This window comes from Globicephala melas, chromosome 18, assembly GCF_963455315.2.
Source record: "Globicephala melas chromosome 18, mGloMel1.2, whole genome shotgun sequence".
NCBI classification, from domain to species: Eukaryota; Metazoa; Chordata; class Mammalia; order Artiodactyla; family Delphinidae; genus Globicephala; species Globicephala melas.
This window is the reverse complement of record NC_083331.1, coordinates 53,655,864-53,680,905: the sequence shown is the minus strand read 5'-3', so window position 1 is coordinate 53,680,905 and position 25,042 is coordinate 53,655,864. Positions and strand designations below refer to the sequence as shown.

The 25,042-nt window shown below is 35.8% G+C and overlaps 1 long non-coding RNA gene across 1 annotated transcript in view; it reads right to left on the bottom strand.

Moving 5' to 3' along the window:
- The window catches only part of LOC115853462 (uncharacterized), a 191,973-nt gene that overhangs the window by 62,885 nt on the left and 104,046 nt on the right, over positions 1 to 25,042 (bottom strand). The window contains exon 2 of the long non-coding RNA XR_004039588.2: positions 9,849 to 9,916. This is a non-coding gene — a long non-coding RNA (uncharacterized lncRNA). The remainder of the gene's footprint in view (positions 1 to 9,848; positions 9,917 to 25,042) is intronic.

Below are 25,042 nucleotides of genomic sequence, written 5' to 3'. Positions count from 1 at the left end.
CTTTTACTGCAATAATTTTTTCAAAGAAGTAATAGTTATCATACTTGAACTATAAGCCTTACCATGTTACCAGTTAGAATTCTGGGCTGTCCAAATCAACTTCTCAAATACATTCATAGTATATAAAGCATGTTAGAATTACTTTAAAAATCAAATATTCTGAAGTGCATTAATGATGCCAACTCAGTCTGCAGCTGCTACAGCTGGAGGGTTATGACTCACTCCTCTCTTCCCTTGACTTTGGGTTTTCTATTGTGTAGGAAGATGAATCCTCTCCTGGTTATGGTAGTGTGCACAGGATAACAAAATATCAAGAAAACTGTTTTTTTTTTAAGGTACCCGTATGTCATTTCTCTTTCATGACAAATATAAACATGGTGAAAAGCAAATAATTTACTTACTAAATTTGTAGTTTGATTTACATAGGTCCAAATACGTGAATTTCATGTTCACTCCAAATTTATCATATAAATGTGATTTAGATGCCACTAAAGAAATTAGCTACTTTGGTTTTGCTACACTCATTCTAGAGAAAAGTATCTGAAAGCTGTTTTATTAAATTGACAGATTATTTCTGGGTAGTTTTGAATTTACTTTTACTGTTAATTAACCATTAACTGACAGACTGGTCTAATTTAAGTGATATTTTAAAAGACAAATAGGTCTCCATTAAGGAATGGAGCTCTTTAATTTTAGAAACTAATAGAAATGATTCAGTTGTTCAACTATTCCTGACAGGCAAGCAATCCATTATACAGTGAATTCCCAATTACACTAAATTTTTTTATTTTTCTGAAATTTTAATTTTTGACTACACAAAAATATGAGTTAATTTATTCACAGTCAAAAGTCTTCAATGCAAAGGGAAGTGATGCACGGTTGTTTAGATCTTAACTTTTGAGTTACCTCTGTATTTGCATCTTGATTCTACCACTTTCTAGCTGTGTACACTTCAGAAACATCCACAAACCCCAACACGCTCATCTGTAAGATGAGACAACATCCTGGGCCACCGAGAGAATTCAAATGGGATAATTTGTTTAAAGTACTTAGCACAGTGACTGGCACAGAGTAAATTATCACTAAGTAATTTTATTATTATTGCTAATAAATTATTTTTGTAAAAATTAATTCAACTTATTATTTGGCCATTCTGTGAAAACACAAACTTACATTACTTAATTTTCTTGTGTTACTACATTAGACATAACTTCAAAAACAACTGAATTTATGAAGCTGGCTTCAATTTTTATTTATTGTTTATTAAAGTATAGTTAATCTATAATATTATATTAGTTTTAGGTGTACAGCACAGTGATTCAGTATTTTTACAGATTATACTCCATTAAAAGTTATTACATGATAATGGCTATAATTCCCTAGGCTATTTAATATATCCTTATTGCTTATCTGTTTTATACATTGTAATTTGTATCTCTTAATCCTAGCTTTATAGCTTTAATTCCCAGTTTAAACATTAGACATTAATATTTATTATGCTAATTGATATTAGTTTGTAGTAGTCTTTACATAATATTTATGCTCTATTTTATTTCGCTTTACATAGACTTTTTTTTCATTCAGAAAGGCTAATGAGTTTTACCAAATCCTGTTTCAGCTGCAAGTGATATGATTGTATTGATTCATTTTGACTTGTTCCTGAAATAAATTATTCTGAGAGGTTGCTAATATTGAATAATCACTGAAAAACTAAGCTTAAAATCTTGCTCACTTTTTCACAAAATCCTAGATAACATAATTTTTATTTTGATTTTTTTCACTGATCCTTGGATTTTTTTCTAAAGTGTAGTTATTTTAAGATGCTAAAGTTTTGGCATGTGTGCGTTTAATTTTTTGACTTAATTTCAAGTGATATTGGCTTATGCTGAAGCAATATAGCCTGCATCTAGTAGAATTCATTGAAGTTTTTGAGGGGAGATCAATATATGACCAATTTAGTATATTTTTAAAGAAATGACAGATAGATGTTTCACCTCTGCTTTAGGTCTTTACACAGCAATACTCATTTACTCATTTTTCATTATTATATATATGTATATAATAGTCCCTGTTGATTTTATTATTTGACATTTTCATAGTCTTGTTTCATTTTCTATGTAATTCATTAGTACAGAAGAATATATAATAAATCTCTCATTACAACTGTATTTTGAAAGAACTTGTATTTCAAGGCTTTTTTCCTTTATGAATGCATTACCATGAAACTTAATGGAAAATTTTATTTATTATTATACATGCTGTGTGAATTGTACCTTATTTTCCTTTTTAGTTTCTCTTCAGCTTCTATTAATACTGCATTCTTTTTGTATTTTATTTGGAATTTCATGATGATACACTGATTTATCCATATTTTTACCTCATTTCTTTTGTTGTGTATCTACTAAAATACACCTTTAATATTTGCATGGTATTAACAGGGATATAATTTTATTGTCCTCCTTATGGACAGGCAACTGCACTACACTATTGTTTTTTTAATAAGCCATCTTCTACTCAGTTTTAAAAGTGTTCCTCTCTCAGATATCAAGATTCTGCATGTGTGTTTCTGAGTTCTCTGTCTTATTTGTTTTGTCTATCCCTGTGCCCATGCAACATTTTTAAATTAACATAACTTTACATATTTTGAAATCTGGGAAATCCACTGCTTCTCTGAGGTAGTTTACAGATGGTTGCAGTATTTCTACTCTCCTCCTACACAGAGATAGGACTCATCCCTGGATCTGATCCTTCCCAAGGAAGGACATATGCTTAGCATAGTACCCAGCATTCGAAATTTTCCCAGCAGAATGAGTTTAGCACCTTTTCAATATCCCTGACCTTTGGACCCCTAGCCCAGTATTAATAAATTGCTCCTACTCACACACCTCAGTGGGTAAGTCTTCCTGACTTATCTCACTAGAATCCTTCAGGCAATTCATTTTATCAGTGTGGCCCTGCATCTAATAATATAAAGAATCAGAAAACAAAATTGTCAAATTAAGAGGAAATTTATAGAGTGAGGGGAAGATGGAAGAAATAAAGCTAGATTCCTTGAGTGTCACAAACCTATAGAGAGAAACAAGGTGGTGGACCTGCAGAATAGAGCACTAGATCACTAGATCACTCACTAGTCCCAGATCAGAGGCAATATGGATAAGAAAGCAAAACCGCAGATGACCAATCTCTCCATCTGTGTTACAAACTGTCCCTTTACCCTCATCAGGGGTCCTTGTTCTTGAAGAATTTGTACTTCACTCTTTGGATGAAAGAAACATCTAAGGAAATTAATGTATACAAGCACCTTCTTACCATACCCATTAAGCTTTGCCTGCAAGAAATTTTCTTTTGCTGCCATCATTCATACTCATAAAGAGGCTTCATGGAAAAAAAAAAGATTTATAGAATTTTGAGATCAAGTTTGTAAACTCAATGTCCTATAATTCTCATGCATGAAGGGAGATTATGTCTCCAATCTTCTCTACCTTAAAAATCTCTAATCAAGTAAATATCATACTTGATTGCATTATGACAGCCTATATCCTTACCAGAGAGATGGGAAAAGAGAGATTAGCATTTGATCATTACTCTGAAATGTTAGCTTTTAAATTTATATGCTCTCGAAAAAATTATTTAACTATATTGTTCTAGGCCAATAAATAGCTTTGAAAACTGAACATCTATCTCAAATCATATAACCAACAATTAATAGAGATAACATCACTTTTATTTCCTTTGCTTACTGAATTTATTGTGATGTCAAAATTACTGATCCTATGTAAATTACCTCGGCCTGGTCCTATAGCAAATTTTGGAGTAATTATTTAATTAATTTAAGTAACTTTATATAAATTAAGTTCATATATATGGTTCATCCATCAAATATTTACTTTGTGTTACTTTGTTAAACAAATGGAAAAGAAACAAATTACAAGGCTCTAGGTTTGGAAGAAAGTTAATAAATAAAACTAAGGTAGAATCACATTTATTTCCCTGTCATGCACGTTTGTTGTTGATCAACCCAACTTTACAAAAGGACTCAGAAGATGAAATTTACAAATACATACTGTAAAAAATTCAAGTGTTTTTAAATATATGTTTTTAAAGATGTATGTCCTCAATTTAAGGATTAAAAAAAAAAATTCTCCCCCCTCAGCATTTTATAAAATTTAATGCACAAATAGATATGCATCCCAAAGTGTCAAAAGATTATTTTCATATGTTGGCAGATTCAGTCCATGCCTCTCTTAAAAATTTGGAACTTGTTTGCTTCTAAGGCTGAGTGCATTTTGGAATAACTTTTGTTAGTTACAAATAACAATCTTTTCAGGTCCTAGCAACCAGGCTCTGCTTTAGCAAAGGCCTTTGAAGAGTTGCTTTCACTGCCTTTGCCCTTCCCCTTACACCCTCTCAGGTTCCTACCATTCCATTTTTTAAACTAGAGAGAGAGAAAGGAATGAAAAAAGGAAGAAAGGAGAGGAAGGAAGGAAGGAAGGAAGGAAGGGAGGGAGGGAGGGAGGGAGGAAGGAAGGAAGGAAGGAAGGAAGGAAGGAAGGAAGGAAGGAAGGAAGGAAGGAAGGAAGGAAAACTTGTATAAAAGGATGCAGTGCAGTGTTTCACAGTTCAAAATTATGCAAAAACCAAATGTACACTTCTCACCTGCTTACCATGCAAGTTTGGGGATACAGTTCTTCAACAAACAACAGGTTTATTGATTATAAAGATTCCAGTAGAGATTTTTAGCCAATGTGTGCTGTTTTTGTGAAGAAGAAAAAAAAGTAATTTGGAATTGAGCCACCTTTATTTTAAGTTCCCTAGTCAATATGTTGCCACAGCAACCAAAGTTCTTGTTATCCGGGAAAAGACAGATGTCTTTGCTTCAATCAGGATGCAAAGCTTGAAGAAGGAAAAAAGAAAAAAAAAAAAAAAAGCAATGAAAATTCATCATTTCCTGATTTGAAATGTGAATTGCTCTGAGTTGGCTTTCAGCCATAGCCCTTATCCACAGTATCCTTCAATATGTATTCAAGTCCCTCAATATTGCAATACTTCATTTTCATTAATTAAATAATTACATCAAATGTTGTCTCATGATTCATTCGAATGAATTCATTGCCAAAAACAGCTATTATTAAATTTCAAGTAGTTCATATTATTGTGCCATGTATTGACAAATATGATGTTTAACTTTACTTAGTAAGAGTGGTTGTGTCCACAGAAAGAAAACGATGGGAACCACGAAAGGAAAGCATAGATAGAGTGAGGACCAGAAAGCCACCTATGTTTTTAATTAACTGTTTGGCTACATGTGCATTTTCCTTCTCACCCTTGAAGTTTTACTAAAAAGAAGGTTAAACAATTTATGGATGTTTAGACTAACAAGGGAAAAAAAGGAGACAATAGCAGACTAGATATGACAAAAAATTTTTGAAGATGAAAAACAAATAGAATAGTAAGTGAATTAACAAAATAGAGAAAGTTTCGATTGAGCTGTCTGGACAGGAGGATACTGAACAGCCGTGAGTAAATTTAGATGGAATTACAGATAGACTTAGGTTCAAGGTCTACAGAAGGCAGAGTGTGAAGACAGAAAATCAAGAGATTGGTTGAAAAATCTGTTTCAAGAAAAGCCAAAGCTTTTAGCCCCTTTTCACCTACTGTTCGTGCATGGGGTAGGCAGGACTTACACTCCTGAGACTAAGATACCAGACAGATTCAGTTGAGAGGGAGGGGGGCCCAGGTCTCAAAGTAGGAAATTTAATTAAAAGTTTGCATATTCTATACTACTCTACAATTTTTTTAAATTTATGGGTATTTTAATTAATCAACTTTATTTTTCAGGACAATTTTAGTTGTACAGGAAAGGTGAGCAGATAGTTCCCATGTATCTTCTCTAAACACTGTTTCCTCTTTTATTAACTGCTTGCTTTAGTGTGGTACTTTGTTACAATTGATAAACCAACATTGATACATTTTTATTAGCAGAAAGCCATAGTTTACACTGTCTCTCTTTTTTTTTTTTTTCTTTTTTCTGCCGTACGCGGGCGTCTCACTGTTGTGGCCTCTCCCGTTGCCGAGCACAGGCTCCGGACGCGCAGGCTAAGTGGCCATGGCTCACGGGCCCAGCCGCTCCGCGGCATGTGGGATCTTCCCAGACCGGGGCACGAATCCGTGTCCCCTGCATCAGCAGACGGACTCTCAACCACTGCACCACCAGGGAAGCCCACACTGTCTCATTTTTTTTGTGTTGTTCTGTTCTGTAGTTTTTGACAAACGCGTAATGCCATGTGTCTACCATTAAAATATCATTCAGAATAGTTTCACTGCTCTGAAAATCCCCTGTGCTTCACCTATTCATCCCTCTTCCCATATTATTCCACCTGAACTTCTGCCAACCACTGATCTATTTACTGCTCTGTAGTATTGCCTTAAACAGTATGTCATACAGTCAGAATTGTACAGTATGTAGCCTTTCACAATGTCTCTGTTCACTTAAAGAACAAGTCCAAGCAGACTAGGTAAAGTGAAAATATACATGTTGATACTGGAAGAAGGCTTTAAGGAAGAAAATGTGACAATTTTGGATACTGATTCAAGCCAACAATATCCCACACAGGTCGATATGTTCTGGGAGCAGATGCCCCAAACAGGTCAGAACCAGGGGCTTTATTAATTCTGTCCTTGTATTTATCACTTACGTATGTCTCAGCTACTCTAATGATTTAAATTTTCCCTGTGGTAAAGAAAACTAATATCAGGAGAAATACTTTAGATTTTCCAGTTATTCAAATATATTTTCTCATCTGATTTTCACAAGCCGCATTATCCAAGGGACAGTCTCAGTTAGGGGTGCAATCCACAACCACAGAGTAGAGCAGCAGCCCAAGGTGCACCAAAGGGTTGGATCTCATCCACGAGTCTCGTGTTTTCAGTAACTGAGTTAAACAGTACAAATGTTCAGCTCATCACAGCAGAACATATTTCTTGGAACTAATTTTTTGGATGATTGATTTTTTCACATAAAAAGTACAACGATTCCTTCCCAGAATATTTGAATATTCATTCTGTTTTTTATAACCGATTCTATATAATAAACTGTAAAGTTCATCACTATACATAATCATATGTATAGCCTCAAAGTTCACAACACAGTAAATCAGCTGTTTTTTAAATGCTGGAATGTATCTGTATTTTTACGGCAATAATTAAATTACCATTTGGCTATATTTTATCACATATGGTACACTTAAATAGTTAAGCAATATTAGTCACCTGTTTTATATTACACTTGTATTACTTATTATACAAAATATGTTACATAGATCATACTTTGTTTTGACTATTGAAAAACTATGCCCACTATGTTTAGTGCCATAACCTAGTAATTCCACAAGAGTTCCAGAGTCCCCTTGGGAATCCCTCATATTGACACGACATCCTTAATTGCCAGAATCTACATTTGGATATCTATGATTTTGCTAAAAACTATGTAGAAACCCGTGTAGCCAAGCAATTATCCCTTTGGCTATTCATCAGAGGAGTCTCAAGAGACTAAGCATTTCTATTCTAGGGCTGGAATGATTTACCCTTTGAAAGAAATGTAAGGAAATAAAATAAGCTCAAAATTGACTTTCAGACTATTACTTTGAAAGGAAATGTTACCTACATAGAAGACCTTTAGTGAAACAACTAAATGCCTATTTAACATTTGTAACATGTTAGGAGCCATATTATTATCTATATAAAGAGTTGAAAGATATCTCCTAAGACTCCCTTGAGTCACAACACTGTCAGCAGAATCCAATGAAAACCTGTTCTGTTTTAAAGAATTGCTCCTAGAAAGACTATTCAAGAAATTCTTCTTAAAGAAATCGGTCAGATGATTATTATGATCTAATCTATGACTCAATCTGTTTTTTGATCATTACTAAAAATGAACTAATGGAAACAAACGTGAATGACTACCAATCTGCATGGAGTTTGAATGGACCTGGAAGACCATTACTGAGTAACTTTTCAGACTTCTGATTTTCCACGAATTCATCTTAAGTTGTTGCCTCAAAATCTATTTTCTCAAAACCCATCCTGTGGGAATATTAAGGAGACATAATTTTCCCTATTTCTCCCACTATGTACAACAAAAACCCTGGCATTGTTATTTAAAGCAAACATAGGAGAAAAAAGGCAGAACAGCTAGGGACCTTGGGACCCAAGGAATGACATGATGATGAGTTTCCTGAGTTATCTTTTTGCTTCATACGTGGCAGACTTGGAGCTGAAGAAAGTGGCAACTGAGAAATGCCAACAGACACAAGAAAAAGAAAAAATTCTGCTCTCCCTAATCAAAAAAAAAACAGGGTAGCCCACCCAGAGAGATACTTTTAGACAGTAACTGTTCTACTCAAGGCAGACATCACAGGAAAAATGAAGGCCTCATCCCCATCTGCACCAGCAAGGGCAGAGTGGCGGCGGCAATGAGGTGTCCTCCCTCCACCAGCTGGGATGGTGTCAGAAAAGGCTGAATGGAGGCTTAGGACTTTCACAAGCTCCCAGAGATAATGGGGCCACCCCTCCATGGTATCAGTGGAGGGCCGGGGAGCCAGACTTCTGCCTCTGCCCAGCAGTAACAAGGAACCCTCTGCTCATGTGTTGTTAGACTGAGTGGGGAATCTAGATTTCTACCTTCATCTGGCAGTAAAGAGACTTCACTGATTTCCCCTCTCCCTCTGTCCCTGCCAGGATAATGTCAAACAAACAAACAAACAAAAAAGTCAGCTAAAACAGAGGCTAAATAAGATGCAGAGTTTCATAATAGAGTTCCAAAAATTCCCAAATATCAATCAAATGTCACTTGCTACACCAAGAACCAGGAAAATCTCAGGGGAAAAATAACCATCAGTAGAGGAGAAACACTGAGAAGACAGAGATGTTAGAATTAACTGAGAAAGACTTTACAGCAACCATTATAAAATCGATTCAACAAGCAATTTTGAGTGTGTTTAAACCAATCAGAAAACATAAAAGCTCCGTAAAGAAATAGAAAATCTCAGCAAAGAAATGGAAGTTAAAAAGAAGACCAAATGAAAATTTAGAACAGAAAAATATAATGACTGAAATAATAAAACTCAATGGATGAGCTCAACAACCAGATGAAGGTGGGAGATGAATCAGTAAACTTGAATGTATCGATAGAAATGAGCAAATCTGGACAACAGAGAGAAAATAAAACGAAAAAAAGGAAGAAGAAAAGAAATAGACAAATGAAAAGAGCCACAGGGGACTTGTGGGAATATAACAAAGGATCTAACATTTGTGCCATCAGAGACCCAGAAGGAGAGGATGAAGAGGGAGGGGCTGCAAAGTATGCAAATATATGGCAGAAAGATTTCTGAATCTGGCAAAAGAAATAAACCTACATATTCAAGAAGCTGAGTGAACTACAAACAGAATAAACCCAAAGAAACACACCAAGACACAACATATTCAAACTTCTGAAGATAAAGACAAAGAAACATCTTAAAAGCAGTGGGGGAAAAAAAACCCTCCATGTTATCTAGAGGTGAAAAACAGTGGATTTGAATGTGGGTTTGTGATAATGAACTTTATTTCTTATTTCTATTTTTCTATATATTTTTTTCATTTTCTTTAAAACAAGCATTTGAATTCTGTAAAGGAAAACAATTAAAATTTAAGTAGTGCTAATGTTTTTTTCTAATTTTTCAAGAGCTGAAAGAAGTGAACTGTCAACCCAGAATTCTACATCCAGTGAAATATTTTGCAGGACTCTAGGGAAAATCAAGATGCTCTCAAATGAAGAAAAAAATAAGAGAAATTGTCACCATCAGACTTACCCTGCACATCAGATCCTAGTAATCTGACTCAGATGTTTTCTCCACAATTCTGACCCAAAAAGGTCTACCTAAACATAGAAAAGAATGAGAAATCATGAACACTTTAAATCTTTTATACAGCACTATTGAACTGATTTTATACACTATTTATGTTGAAATTAACAATAATGTTTTCTAACATAGGTTTTGTCACTCTCATTTAGTCTTTTCAGTATAATCATGAAATATGTCAATAGCCCTTCCTGATAACTTACCGATGGCTACCCAGATCAGATAAATCTCTGGAACCAACAAAGATTACAATCTAAGACCCAGAGTAGACAGAAACAGTTAAACCTTAGACAGTGTCACCTCAACATATCAGAATGAAACACCTTTTCTACAGATTTAAAAATTAGAATGAAAAAAAAATTAGCACTATTTAAATTTGGTTTTGTGGTAATGGACTTACTTCTTTCTATTTTTTTTTAACATCTTTATTGGTGTATAATTGCTTTACAGTGGTGTGTTAGTTTCTGCTTTGTAACAAAGTGAATCAGCTATACATATACATATATCCCCATATCCCCTCCCTCTTGAGCCTCCCTCCCACCCTCCCTATCCCACCCCTCTAGGTGGTCACAAAGCACCGAGCTGATCTCCCTGTGCTATGCAGCTGCTTCCCACTAGCTGTCTATTTTACATTTGGTAGTGTATATATGTCCATGCCACTCTCTCACTTCATCCCAGCTTACTCTTCCCCCTCCTTGTGTCCTCAAGTCCATTCTCTACCTCTGTGTCTTTATTCCTGTCCTGCCCCTAGATTCTTCATTCTATATTTTTCAAAACCCCAAGCATTTGAATACCGTAAAGAAAAAAAATTAAACATTGTCTAATTTGGTAAATATGATTATGCCACCCATCCTCAGACTCAGATTCTAATGTAGGTAATATGTGATGTGTAAGTAAGTATTTGGCAATGCACAGTAAGAGTTTGGGAAATCTGCCTACAATGTGATAATCTCCTTAGGATGTCTCTTCTTCACGGAGAATAAACTCTTTATTCTTTAATTTTTTCTTATAAATCCTCTTCCATCTGTTATTTGTCTGCCCTTCTCATACTATTCTCCTTGATAATTTCATGAGCTTTGTCTTTCTTTCTTATAATATAATCCTAATATTTTATCTACTGTCTCTCGCAAATATACGTGTGTGGGTATATGTGGATGTCTATGTGTGTTTGTGATGTGTGTGTATATATATGTATTTGTACGTACATATGTGTACTTGTGTGGGTTACATCTATGCGTATGCCTGTGCCTGTATGTGTATATGAGTCTGTGTGTGTGTAGTTAGGTGTGTGTATTGATTACATATGTGTTTGTGTGTTTAAGTGTGTACATTTGTTTTTATCTATCCATCTATCTACCTCTAAACTTATATGTCTTCTTGTCTACCTACCTAATTGCCTCCCACTTATCTCCCTATAGTCCAAAACAACAATCACTTCACACCTTTTAGAATATTGTTTCACTTAACAAATTCAAATAACTCTCTTATCAAAAATATATGCCCAAGGATTCTTCAATATACAGAAATCAATGTAATAAACCATATTAACAAACTGAAGGAGAAAAACCATATTATCATCTCAACAGATGCAGGAAAAGCTTGCGACAAAATTCAACGTGCATTAATGATAAAAAACCCTCCAGAAAGTAGGCATAGAGGGAACTTACCTCAACATAATAAAGGCCATATATGACAAACCACAGCCAACATAATTCTCAATGGTGAAAAACTGAAACCATCTCCTCTAAGATCAGGAAGCAGACAAGGCTGTCCACTCTCACCACTATTATTCAACATAGTTTTGGAATTTTTAGCCAAAGCAATCAGAGAAGAAAAAGAAATAAAAGGAATCCAAATCGGAAAAGAAGTAGTAAAGCTGTCACTGTTTGCAGATGACATGATACTATACATAGAAAACCCTAAAGATGCTACCAGAAAACTACTAGAGCTAATCAATGAATTTGGTAAAGTAGCAGGATACAAAATTAATGCACAGAAATCTCTTGCATTCCTATACACTAACGATGAAAAATCTGAAAGAGAAATTAAGGAAACACTCCCATTTACCACTGCAACAAAAAGAATAAAATACCTAGGAATAAACCTACCTAAGGAGACAAAAGACCTGTAAGCAGAAAACTATAAGACACTGCTGAAAGAAATTAAAGATGATACAAACAGATGGAGAGATATACCATGTTCTTGGATTGGAAGAATCAACAATGTGAAAATGACTGTTCTACCCAAAGTAATCTACAGATTCAATGCAATCCCTATCAAACTACCACTGGCATTTTTCACAGAACTAGAACAAAAAATTTCACAATTTATATGGAAACACAAAAGACCCCAAATAGCCAAAGCAATCTTGAGAAAGAAAAACGGAGCTGGAGGAATCAGGCTCCCGGATTTCAGACTATACTACAAAGCTACAGTAATCAAGACAGTATGGTACTGGCACAAAAACAGGAATACAGATCAATGGAACAAGATAAAAAGCCCAGAGATAAACCCACACACATATGGTCACCTTATCTTTGATAAAGGAGGCAAGAATATACAGTGGAGAAAACACAGCCTCTTCAATAAGTGGTGCTGGGAAAACTGGACAGCTACATGTAAAAGAATGAAATTAGAACACTCCCTAATACCATACACAAAAATAAACTCAAAATGGATTAAAGTCCTAAATGTAAGACTGGACACTATAAAACTCTTAGAGGAAAACATAAGCAGAACACACTATGACACAAATCACAGCAAGATCATTTTCGGCCCACCTCCTAGAGAAATGGAAATAAAAGCAAAAATAAACAAATGGGACCTAAGGAAACTTAAAAGCTTTTGCACAGCAAGGGAAAACATAAACAAGATGAAAAGACAACCCTCAGAACAGGAGAAAATATTTGCAAATGAAGCAACTGACAAAGGATTTATCTCCAAAATTTACAAGCAGCTCATGCAGCTCAATATTAAACAAAAAACAACCCAATCCAAAAATGGACAGAAGACCTAAATAGACATTTCTCCAAAGAAGATATACAGATTACCAACAAACAAATGAAAGGATGCTCAACATCACTAATCATTAGAGAAATGCAAATCAAAACCACAATGAGGTATCACCTCACACCGGTCAGAATGGCCATCATCAAAAAAATCTACAAACAATAAATGCTTGAGCAGGTGTGGAGAAAAGGGAACCCTCTTGCACTGTTGGTGGGAATGTAAATTGATACAGCCACTGTGGAGAATGGTATGGAGGTTCCTTAAAAAACTAAAAATAGAACTACCATCTGATCCAGCAATCCCACTCCTGGGCATATACCCTGAGAAAGCCATAATTCAAAGAGACACATGAACCCCAATGTTCATTGCAGCTCTATTTACAATAGCCAGGACATGGAACCAAGCTAAGTGTCCATCAACAGATGAATGGATAAAGAAGATGTGGCACATATATACAATGGAATATTACTCAGCCATAAAAAATGAAATTGAGTTATTTGTAGTGAGGTGGATGGACCTAGAGTCTGTCATACAGAGTGAAGTAAGTCAGAAAGAGAAAAATGAATACCATATGCTAACACATATATATGGAATCTAAAAAAAAAAAATGGTTCTGAAGAACCTAGGGGCAGGACAGGAATAAAGACACAGATGTAGAGAATGGACTTGAGGACACAGGGAGGGGGAAGGGGAAGCTGGGACAAAGTGAGAGAATGGCATGGACATATATACACTACCAAATGTAAAATAGCTAGTGGGAAGCAGCTGCATAGCACAGGGAGATCAGCTCGGTGCTTCGTGATCACCTAGAGGGGTGGGATAGGGAGGGTGGGAGGGAGACACAAGAGGGAGTTGATATGGGGTATATGTTTATTTATAGCTGATTCACTTTGTTATAAAGCAGAAACTAACACATGACTGTAAAGCAATTATACTGCAATAAAGATGTTAAATAAATATATATATATATATATATATATATGCCCAACACCTAAAATACACTAGGGACAATGCCAGTTACTGTAATTACAAAGTTTAAACTGTACAGTTTCTGCCCTTAAAAATCTTTTCTGTTCTTAAAAAAAACACTTCTAGTAAATTGAGATTCTGGATATACAACTAAAATGTAATTTAGTCACTGAACCAAAATTATGTGACTGTATCTAAAATTTCTGAACATTTTATTATAAAAATGTTTAAATTCCTTAGTCTTGCACATCGAGTTTTAATAATCCTACTCAGGTGTCCTTTCCAGTGTCCACTGCCCTGCCCTAATGACTTCTGACATCTAACTCTGTTCTAGTAGACCTGAGTAATTCACTATTTCATAAATATTCATGCCTCCTCAATTGCCTCAAAATGTTGACCATGTTATTCTTTTTTGGCCTATATCTTCTCTCTCTTCCAATTTCTTTCCTTTGTTTTGTTTTTTACTATATATATCAATTCACTAATATACACATTTAAAGATTTTTTAATTTTATATTGGAGTTGATTAACAATTGTGTTGTTTTCAGGTGTACAGCAAAGAGATTCAGTTATACTTACACATGTATCTATTCGTTTTCAAATTCTTTCCCCATTTAGCTTATTAAAGAGTACTGAGCAAAGTTTCCTGTGCTATACAGTAGGTCCTTGTTGGTTATCTGTTTTAAATATAGCAGTGTGTAAATGTCACTATCATTTGTTGTTGTTGTTGTTGTTTTGCGGTACGCAGGCCTCTCACTGTTGTGGCCTCTTCCGCTGCGGAGCACAGGCTCCGGACGCGCAGGCTCAGCGGCCATGGCTCACGGGCCCAGCCGCTCCGCGGCATGTGGGATCTTCCCGGACCGGGGCATGAACCCATGTCCCCTGCATCGGCAGGCAGACTCTGAACCACTGCGCCACCAGGGAAGCCCAGTAGCAAAGTTTTAATGCCTTAATCTGAACCACCTTTCCACACTAGCATAGATTCCACCTGTAACCTCCACTTCCCTCATCACCTTCCTTCAGCTGGCATGTCAGTGCTTATCACAGTGTTAGGCACCAGGGATACAGCCATTGACAAAGGGACACTGTTCCCACCCACATGGAGTTTAGGACCCAGCAGTAAAGGAGGATAGTTAACAAATTGTTTAAAATAATACCTGACAAAGTGTGCAGAAGCACTGTGAAAGCAGATACAGAATACTATGGACGCTTGTGGCAAACATGGCCCAGTTATTCACGTGGAGGAACATTGCTGGACGGCAAATTCTTTGAGAGGAGAGACTACATGTCTGTGGCACCTCCAGGGTACCTTGTATACATAGAAGGCATTCAAATAATATTTACTAGATGGATAAATAACTTAAAATATACTTAAAGTATTTACTCAATTCATAGTAATAAGAAACTGAAAAGGCTGGTCATATTAGAATGCTTTTCATTCTACATAACAGTGATGTAGCAAGCAAATATTGATAACTAAGATTCTAATAGAACTTTACCATATCCTCTTTATTTCAGTCAATGGATGTTCTTAGTAGACCGTATAAAGACACAGAAATCAAACTGTGATTTTAGAAGATAACCATAATTGTTGTTCTGTGACTTCAGGAATAAACAATTTATTCTAAAATAACAAAGATGCTCAGTGAATGAAAAAGCTTGATGAGTGCATTAACATATTAAAATTATTCTGAGAGTAGAAAAAAATCCCACTAATTAAACAAACATCACAACCTCACCAGTGCTTGGCTATCCATTAGACCAGAAATCTCTCTGGATGCAATCTCAACCAACATATACAAAGTGCTGCTACTTTGAGACATCATTAGATTTCTGAAAATCTACTCCAATTTCAACTTATTATATTGTATTTCATATCTTGTCTTAATTTTAATACAGGAAAAAATCGGGTTCAAGGATTTATTTTTTCTAAAAGATTTTATACAATCACTGCCTGAATTTAATGAAAGTGATTTATAAAGACGGCTATCATTTGAGCTAGGCTGAAACAATAATGACAATATACTAGCAGATGGATAGAGCAGTTTAATCACCAGACTAGTAATAATTCGATTTCCCAAATCCAATGTTTCAAAATATGGATGTATTCATTGATAACTTAAGTGTGAAGTAAAGAGAACATGGAACCTTAGAGAATAGTTATTTTCAAGGGTTTAGTTATTATGTGACTTCAAGTAAATATGTACTTCTACCCATTCCCCTCAAGCTCTTCTCAGATTATTTCCATGTATTTTATCAAACAGTTAAAACACTGGATCTGAACCCCATCCAACAGATCCTACTATTTTCACTCAGTCTATTTTTTTTTCAGTATGTTAAAATTATTGAAAAGAATTTTGATAGGAACTGAAACATAACAGGAACTTTTGATTTCATGTTGCCTAAGTAAGTTATCTGAGGTCCTTGAAGCCAAGAAATTTGTATTTTTCATTTTTTAGGATTTATGAGTTTACGGTTTTGAAAAAAATGACGGAAAGAAGGCAAACAATACAGAAAAGTACAAAACATATGGGAAAATATCTCTACAAATCCTATCACTTGTAAATTACTATAATCATCTTACTATGAATAGCATTTCAGGCATATCTCCAATTACTATGTATAAATAGAAGGATATACAAATGAAAGGAAAGATGGATAGCAGATATTTGGCTGGGTGGATAGATGGATGGGTGGATGGGCATGGTATTATAAAACCAATATTATATTATTTTGTCATTATAGTGAAAAAACAAATTTTACTTAAATTTTATTGTATTTCAATTTACAGAAGAAAGAAAAACAATTAAAAACAAAGCAATTCCCAAACTTTAGATGGATGTTCTTTCAGAATGAGATATCCTCTTAACCATTATGAAGTTAAAGTCATTTCAACTACATTTATTTTATACATTATTTTACTTCCTATTATAAAATATTAAGATATTAACACTTTATTAATGAAATTTGTTAGTTATGTTCTTATTTTTATGTTATCAAAGTTTCAAATATTTTTCTTTTTTAAAATTGTAATTCCAACCAGTATTTAGTCTTGATTCTGTTTTTTAATGGAGTCAATGCTCACCACCAGCTCCTTTACCATACCATCCTGTTTCTGATGGCTTTATTTGTATGTTCCCTTTTGGGGCAAGATTTCACTTTTAGGTAGTATCAATGCCAGGATAGCCTAGTTTAAGATGCCATAAAAAAAACCCAACCATCCATGTGTTAACATCACAAAGTTTATTTCTTGCATACACTGAATATTCCATGCATATCATTCAGAGATCTAGTCTGATGGAGGCTCCACATCAGTACTTCCCTTCGTCATCATTGTGGCATAAGAACAAGATGATGGTGAGTAATGCAGTGGCTCCAAAGAGAGATACATGTCATTTCCACTCACACAGAAAGGGAAGTCCAATTCCAATACATACATACAGGAGAAGAACTGGAATATAATCATTCTCCATACACCTTGGCTTATTCCACTTTGAAGTTCTTCCTTTTCCATTGTATGTTGTTCCTGTACTTTCAACTTTGAGAAAAGTCTTGGTAGACCTTTTTAAATTCTGGAGGCTACGTGTTCTACATTTGAGTGTGATTTTTGACCCAGTTTTCAAACTTTCCAATCTTAGGATCCTGAACAAGAAAATGCTTTGGAGCACATTCAGTGTTCAGTGAGTTACACCTTCACCAAGTCTTCATGAACCAATAAAAAGCTATAGTGTTCAAAGCCTTCTTCATCAACCCCTGGAATATTTCTGTGCCTTACGGAGGATTAATGGCTGACAATGGTATACCAAATAATCATGTAAGCTAAAATGCCTATCATATGCTATATTTTATCTGATCTACATATCCACAAATTTGGATGTGCACCACATCACTCCTATCAAGAAGTATCGTATACAAGATTGGACCCAAGCAGGCCCTTGAAACACAGGCATATTGCATGAGCAGGTGGAACAGGTTCACAAGGCACTTGCTCCTGCTGCATTAACTCCTTACCCACAGTCACTACCTGTGGCCCCACAACCCACCCTCATGTCTTCATGATCACTTCCCAGTATTCTCCAGAGATAGACAGCTGCAGCATGACAGTCCCTCAGCAGTGGCCTTGAAAGACAGTAGTGAAGGGGGCTTCCCTGGTGGCGCAGTGGTTGAGAGTCCGCCTGCCGATGCAGGGGACACGGCTTCGTGCCCCGGTCCGGGAAGATTCCACATGCCGCGGAGCGGCTGGGCCCATGAGCCATGGCCGCCCCTGCGCATCCGGAGCCTGTGCTCCGCAACGGGAGAGGCCACAGCAGTGAGAGGCCCGCATACCGCAAAAAAAAAAAAAAAAAGAAAAAGACAGTAGTGAAGGAACAAATTCCTTCTGAGCAGAAATGATGATATGTGACTGATTTCTCACTTCATCTGAGATGGATTTACATCAATTATATCAATTTTGAGGGAGTGGCTAACTATTATTTCAGATACCCAAGGACACAGAAGGAATAAGATTAGAGGATTGCTGTCATAGAAGTCCGGAGAATTATGTGTGGATAGGATCTTGGAATGGGCATAGAGTGTGAGGGTATTTGTGTCTCATGTAATGTTCACCAATGGGCATCCACTCTAGAGGAGACTCTTATCAATCCTATGGAAAAATGCCCTTTGCTGTGAATGTCAATCTTTCTTGTTCCTTAGCTAGTCCAATGCTTGCTCAATGGGCTAATGTACAAAGTGACCGTGGAGGCACAGATAGAGATTATGTATGGGTATGCAAATATTGATTTCCTCTTGAAAAGAAGATGTGGCTACTACCAACCTTACCAGTAGTGGAAATCAACACCAAGCCCCTATTTCCTGCAGGGCATCAGTCAGCCACTTGGTGGCAGTTTTATTTATTGGACATCTTCCATCGTGAAAATGTCAGCGCTTTATCCTCACTAAACAGACACTAACGACACGTATTTGACTTTTACGCTGTCACTGCTTCTGCTAACCCTATCATCCATGAATCTGCTGAATGCTTTTTCAAGTCTTAGTAGTTTCCGATACAGAATCTCATTTTCCACCAAAAGCTGTGAAGTAATAAATTTCTTATATGGAGTTTATCCAGCCAGTAGCTGGCCTGAGAAAATGTTGAATTGTCTGCTGAATACTCGAACATGGTACAGTCTGGGTGGTAGCATCTTGAAGGCTTGGTCCTTCACGACATGATATATTTTTAAAATCAGCACATGATATACAGTATTATTCCTCCTGTGATCAGAATCCACTGTTCCAAGGATGTCTATCGCCATAAACCCAAGTGACCTTTCCATAAAGCGTTTCATCTTCTCATTGATCTTTGTCTTCTGTTGGCGGGGAATATGCCAAGAGGAACATTTGTACCAGGGGTGTAATGGCCACTACATTGAACTTGAATTTGAGACTCCCACCTGGTCATTTGGGGATTATCATGTCACTGAGACAACAGGAAAAGAGAAAGTTTACTGTATTGGCTAAAGCCTTAATCCTGATTAGCCTGGAAAGTAAGGCTGTGGCCAGAAAATGGGATTAAGAAAAAGACGCATGTCAGAAGACCTCAGAGGTACTGTTTTATATTTGTTTTATTCGTTTTATTCTGCAAATTTTCTAATCTACATAGAATACTACAATAAACATCCACATTCCTTCATCCATATTTATCAAATGTTAGTATTTCACTGCATTTCTTCTATCATCTCTCCATATATGATAGATGATAAATAGATAGATAATAGATGATGATAGATAGATGGATAGTTTTCTGCTAAGTCATCTAGAAATTACAGATGTTGTTGCCCCCTTAATACTAAATACTGTACCAGTTATCTCCTAAGAACTATAACTTTGTCCTACACAAACACAATGCCATTATCACCCTTAATATATCATCCACATTCAGAATTTTCCCACTGTCCCCAAAACAAAGCTGTAAACTAGTAAAGAGTCTTAAGCAGTGAGTCTGCTATACTCTACTTCTAGAGGAAAGCAGAAGAGGCTAGAAACAGACCCCTGCAAGATCTCAGAAATTCGTTAAATCCCCAGTCCAGGATAAGATCTTAAAATGAAATTGTGGTCTTTTCTTCAATGCAGAGACATTATAGATATTGCAGATACCAAGTCACTGAGCTGAGGGAAAATGTTTCAGATCCTGCTGGGAATTCTGTCTTATTTCCTCTTATGTCCCCAAGCTTACCATTTCCTATTCCCATAAAAATAGAAAGCAACTAGAATTTTTTTTCCAGTTTCTTTCACAGGTGGGGAGGTGGGAGCAGTGCCAATCAAACCCCTATATTCATGCAGCGAACTTGGCCCACATCCACCGTCTCACACAGAACACTTACTTCCCGTGACCCTGGAGGAGCACCTTCCTTACTACCGCAAGGTGCTGGTAGTACAGCACACCCATGAATTCATCTTGCTCATATAGATTTCTATTTCATTTATGGCCATGGAGATTTTTGTGTTATGCTTGACCTCATCTAAGAGATTTTGGTTTTCCTTTCCACACTGCATGTATTATCATTATGGGTCTGTCACAGAAAATATAACATTGAAGCATAAACTATATACAATATCTTCATTGGAAGTAATTACCAGGATCACCACATATGGTTACATATTGTTGTGCAGTTTCTGTAAAGCACAAGAGAACCTAGATTAAGATTTGCAGAGGCAAAAATCTGGCCTGATGCTTCACACCAAGTTGTGTGCCTTGTGAGGGGCTGCGTGCAACCATAAGAAGTGGCACCTTTTTCTAATTCACACTAAGGAATTATTTGCTTACCAAGATATATACCCATAGATGTGTGCCTCTTGAGAGGGGTATCTTTTCCCTAGTTCACAGAAAGGCAAGCTATGGGCTTACAATATTCTTGGTTATTTATTCATGCAAAAACCTTTCCTGAGGACTCTGGAAAGGTAGAGACAGAGTTCTTCAATCCCTACATAAAGTCAGTAGAGAAACTAGATGGAAAAACCAAAGTCCTTATGTTAACAGGGTCAATTCAACAAGAAGATATAGCATGTATACATCTAACAAGAGAACTTCGTATTACATGAGCATTATAGGGTTGAATACACAATTGGAGACTTCAACACTCCTCTTAGTGCGCCAAAGAATAAGTAGACAACACATTGAACAAATTGGCATTAGGTAACATCACCCTAATGTTATAATTTGGGTAGTGATCACAAGTTGTGCAACCTAAAATAATTAAAGAAGCTACATATTTATTTTGTATAGCTTTATATTTTTGTGTTTCATTTTATAATATAGATGTTGAAGCCAAAGAACGAGTAAAACAAAATAGTTCCTGAGAATCTGTTATGGATAAGCCTTGTTATAACCACCGAGGTACAAAGTTGATTAAAATGGTCAGTCTTTGAGTTGGTGGATGAATAAATACTTATATTTAAATATAATTTAAATACAGTGGAGGTGTTAATTATCTTGATCTTGGTAATTATCACACTGTGCACCTTAAATACATGCAACATTTATCAAAAACATAAATAAATAAATAAATTTTAAAAATGATCTGGTATATATACAACAGTGGAAATGCTCTGTTATCAGAGAACTTAATCCAGGCTCAGGTATAGTCTTTATTTTTTTTAATTTTATTGAAGTACAGGTGATTTACAATGTTATGTTAATTTCTTCTGTACAGCAAAGTGACTCACTTATACATATATACATGTTCTTTTTCATATTCTTTTCCATTATGGTTTGTCACAGAATATTGACGATAGTTCCCTGTGCTATACTGTGTGACCTTGTTGTTTACCCATCCTATACATAATAGTTTGCCTCTGCTAACCCCAAACTCCCAATCCTCTCCTCTACCCTCCCTGCGCCTTGTCAACAACAAGTCTGTTCTCTATAACTGTAAGTCTGTTTTTTGCTTTGCAGATATGTCAATTTGTATAGTATTTTAGATTCCACATACAAGTGATATCATATGGTATTTGTCTTTCTCCTCCTGACTTCACTTAGTATGATAATCTCTCGATCCATCCATGTTGCTGCACATGGCATTATTTCATTCTTTGTGATGGCTGAGTAGCATTCCATTGTATATATGTACCACATCTTCTTATGCACTAATCTGTCGATGGACATTTAGGTTGTTTCCATGTCTTGGCTATTGTAAATAGTGCTGCCATGAACATAAGGGTGCATGTATCTTTTCGAATTATAGTTTTGTCTATAGTATAGTATATGCCCAGGAGTGGAATTGTTGGATCATATGGCAACTCAATTTTTAGTTTTTTGAGGAACCTCCATACTGTTTTCCATAGTGGCTGCACCAATGTACATTCCTACCAACAGTGTAGGAGGGTTTCCTTTTCTCCATATCCTCTCCAGCATTTGTTATTTGTAGACTTTTTTTTTTTTTAAAGAAGATGTTGGGGGTAGGAGTTTATTAATTAATTTATTTTTGCTGTGTTGGGTCTTTGTTTCTGTACGAGGGCTTTATCTAGTTGTGGCAAGCGGGGGCCACTCTTCATCGCGGTGAGCGGGCCTCTCACTATCGCGGCCTCTCTTGTTGCGGAGCACAAGCTCCAGACCCTCAGGCTCAGTAGTTGTGGCTCACGGGCCTAGCTGCTCCGTGGCACGTGGGATCCTCCCGGACCAGGGCTCGAACCCGTGTCCCCTGCATTAGCAGGCAGATTCTCAACCACTGCGCCACCAGGGAAGCCCTTGTAGACTTTTTAATAATGGCCATTCCAACTGGTATGAGGGGGTACCTCACTGTAGTGAGGCTTAACTGGGAAATAATGGCATCTGAACTGAGAAGAAATTACCCAGGAGAATGTCTAGAAGGATGTTCCAAACAGAAGTAAGGCAAAAACAGAAAATGAAAAGACAGCACGATGCATAGAAATCATAAAGAAACTCATAGCTGGAGCATAAATGATGAAGTGGGAAAAGAGCAAATAGCACATATTTTGAAATAAAGATGTCAATATGACCTATAAAATGAATTTATATGTGCACTTTCTGTTTCCTAAAACATTAATGCAAAATGACATTCTGTAATTACACATATAGCTCAGTACTGCACAATACAATTGTATCTGGCCATAGAATCTTCAACAAACTAATAATAATCAAATCAGTTATTTCAATTTTAATAATGATCATATGATGGACATTTCCAAATAATCCTGATGCAGTCCAATTACACTGGTGATTTTAGAGACAACACTAGGTTAGTTTGCTGGCAAGATAATCTGTTCTTTTATACTTTGTGTGCAAATAGGCAAATGAGCATGACATACAATATAAGCCTGTATTTCAACTGAGTCAGTCATTGTGATAATTTTTTGGTACAACATTGAAGAGTCTAGCTTCTAAGTCTCTATTTATTGAAATTAACAAGATAGTCACATCTACAAAACAGATTCCCTCCAATATAAATAAATGTAAACTCATCGTTTGGCAAATATTTAAGTGATACTGGTCACCTATGCTGAAACCTGAAATACTCACCAAACTGAACATATTAAATGGAATGTGTTGTTTCAGAAAAAAAGCATGCTTTCCAGTGATTACCTCACTCCCTAGTATAAACTGAGTGAAGAGTTTTTAGAGAACATAAAGCATAGCATGTCACTATGAAAACATAAATCAGGTAAGATAACCTTTTTGGTAAGAACACAGTATGAGGAAGTGATTGAGATAAAGATATTTTCGAAGACATGTTGATTGACAGCTACTAAATATAGATCTTATCTATCAAAATATGGATAACAGAGAGGTACGATGAAAAGAAATTATATCGCATGTGTCTGAAGCCAACAAAATTTTAATAATGGCTGTTAGATAATCACTAACAAATTCTGATCCCTTGTCCACAGAGTCTAATAAGAAATATGTTTATTGGCATGTTTCTTTCATAACATCATGAGGTCTGTCATTTAAAAATCCTTTCTTCCTGGAATTGAGTCATAGAAATCCATTTAAATATTGCTTTACCCTTTTTTAAAAATTAGCAGTAAGCAAAATATCAGCCAATAAAGAACTAAAGAAAGGTGAAGACCCATCCTTAAGTATGCACAAGAATTCTTTACACCAGAGGAGTGGGATCAAATATAACGGGAGAGTAAATCCATCCCATCTTTGGAAGGAAAAATTAGGTCCAAGGCATAAATTAATCGTGGTATTAAAATAACTGTTTTAATAAGATAGTATTTTCTTTTTAATAGGTGAAGAAAATAATCATTTTTATTTCACCAGCAAAACAGCCTGTATAAAAGAGCATATCCTAAAAGGGGTATGAGGCAAAGGCTACATCTCTCTTATTCTTAGTATCATTTATTAATTTGCGCAGGCCCTTTTTTTTATCCTTTAAACATTTACTCAACAGAGCTGTTGTGCTCAGAATTGATTTTGCTTCCTCAGCCAAATTAGGCTGAGATGCTTTTTGGCTTTCATCTGAATGAACAACTTCCTAGTTAGACACACTGAATTTGGACTTGGGTCAATAAAAGCTTTACTGTGTCTTTTCTCTTTCCTCTTTTCACTTGCCACAGTGGAATCTTTAGCAATGCAGTTATGGCTTGAATGAAGAAACATGGAAAGAAACTGGCAGAGAAACAAATAGGAATTCTCTGTGTCCCATACTTGTACCCCTGAAGATCAGTTACCTCTGGGTATGCGTGTAAATTTGTCTAACTTTAACTGTTTGTCTTTGCTATGCTTTGGGAGCATAAATCCTTATCAAAGGTTTAATATAATCCTACTGAATCTCATGTGGCTAACTCTTAAGTTATTTGCAGTAAAGCCAATTTGATTGGATCCTGGTGTTTAAATTTAAAAGATTTTGAATGGATTGAGTCAAGGAGCTCTTCTTGCAGCTTTCAATGGTGTCATTAAAAGTATTAAAAAGTATTAAAGTATGACCAAGTATTAAAAAGGTTAGATTTTTAAGATATTCATACACATTTATAAAAATTATTTTTGAAATGTCTACCCTATTTTATAGACTTTGATATAAGAACCATGAAATACTGCATCATTTTATCTGGCACATTTGAACTGAAAGTTACCAGTCCTAAACTATCAACAGTGAATAAAATGCATGTTAGGAACCAAATATAACTACAGAAAGAAAGCTACATAGTTCCTAAGGAGAAAGCAT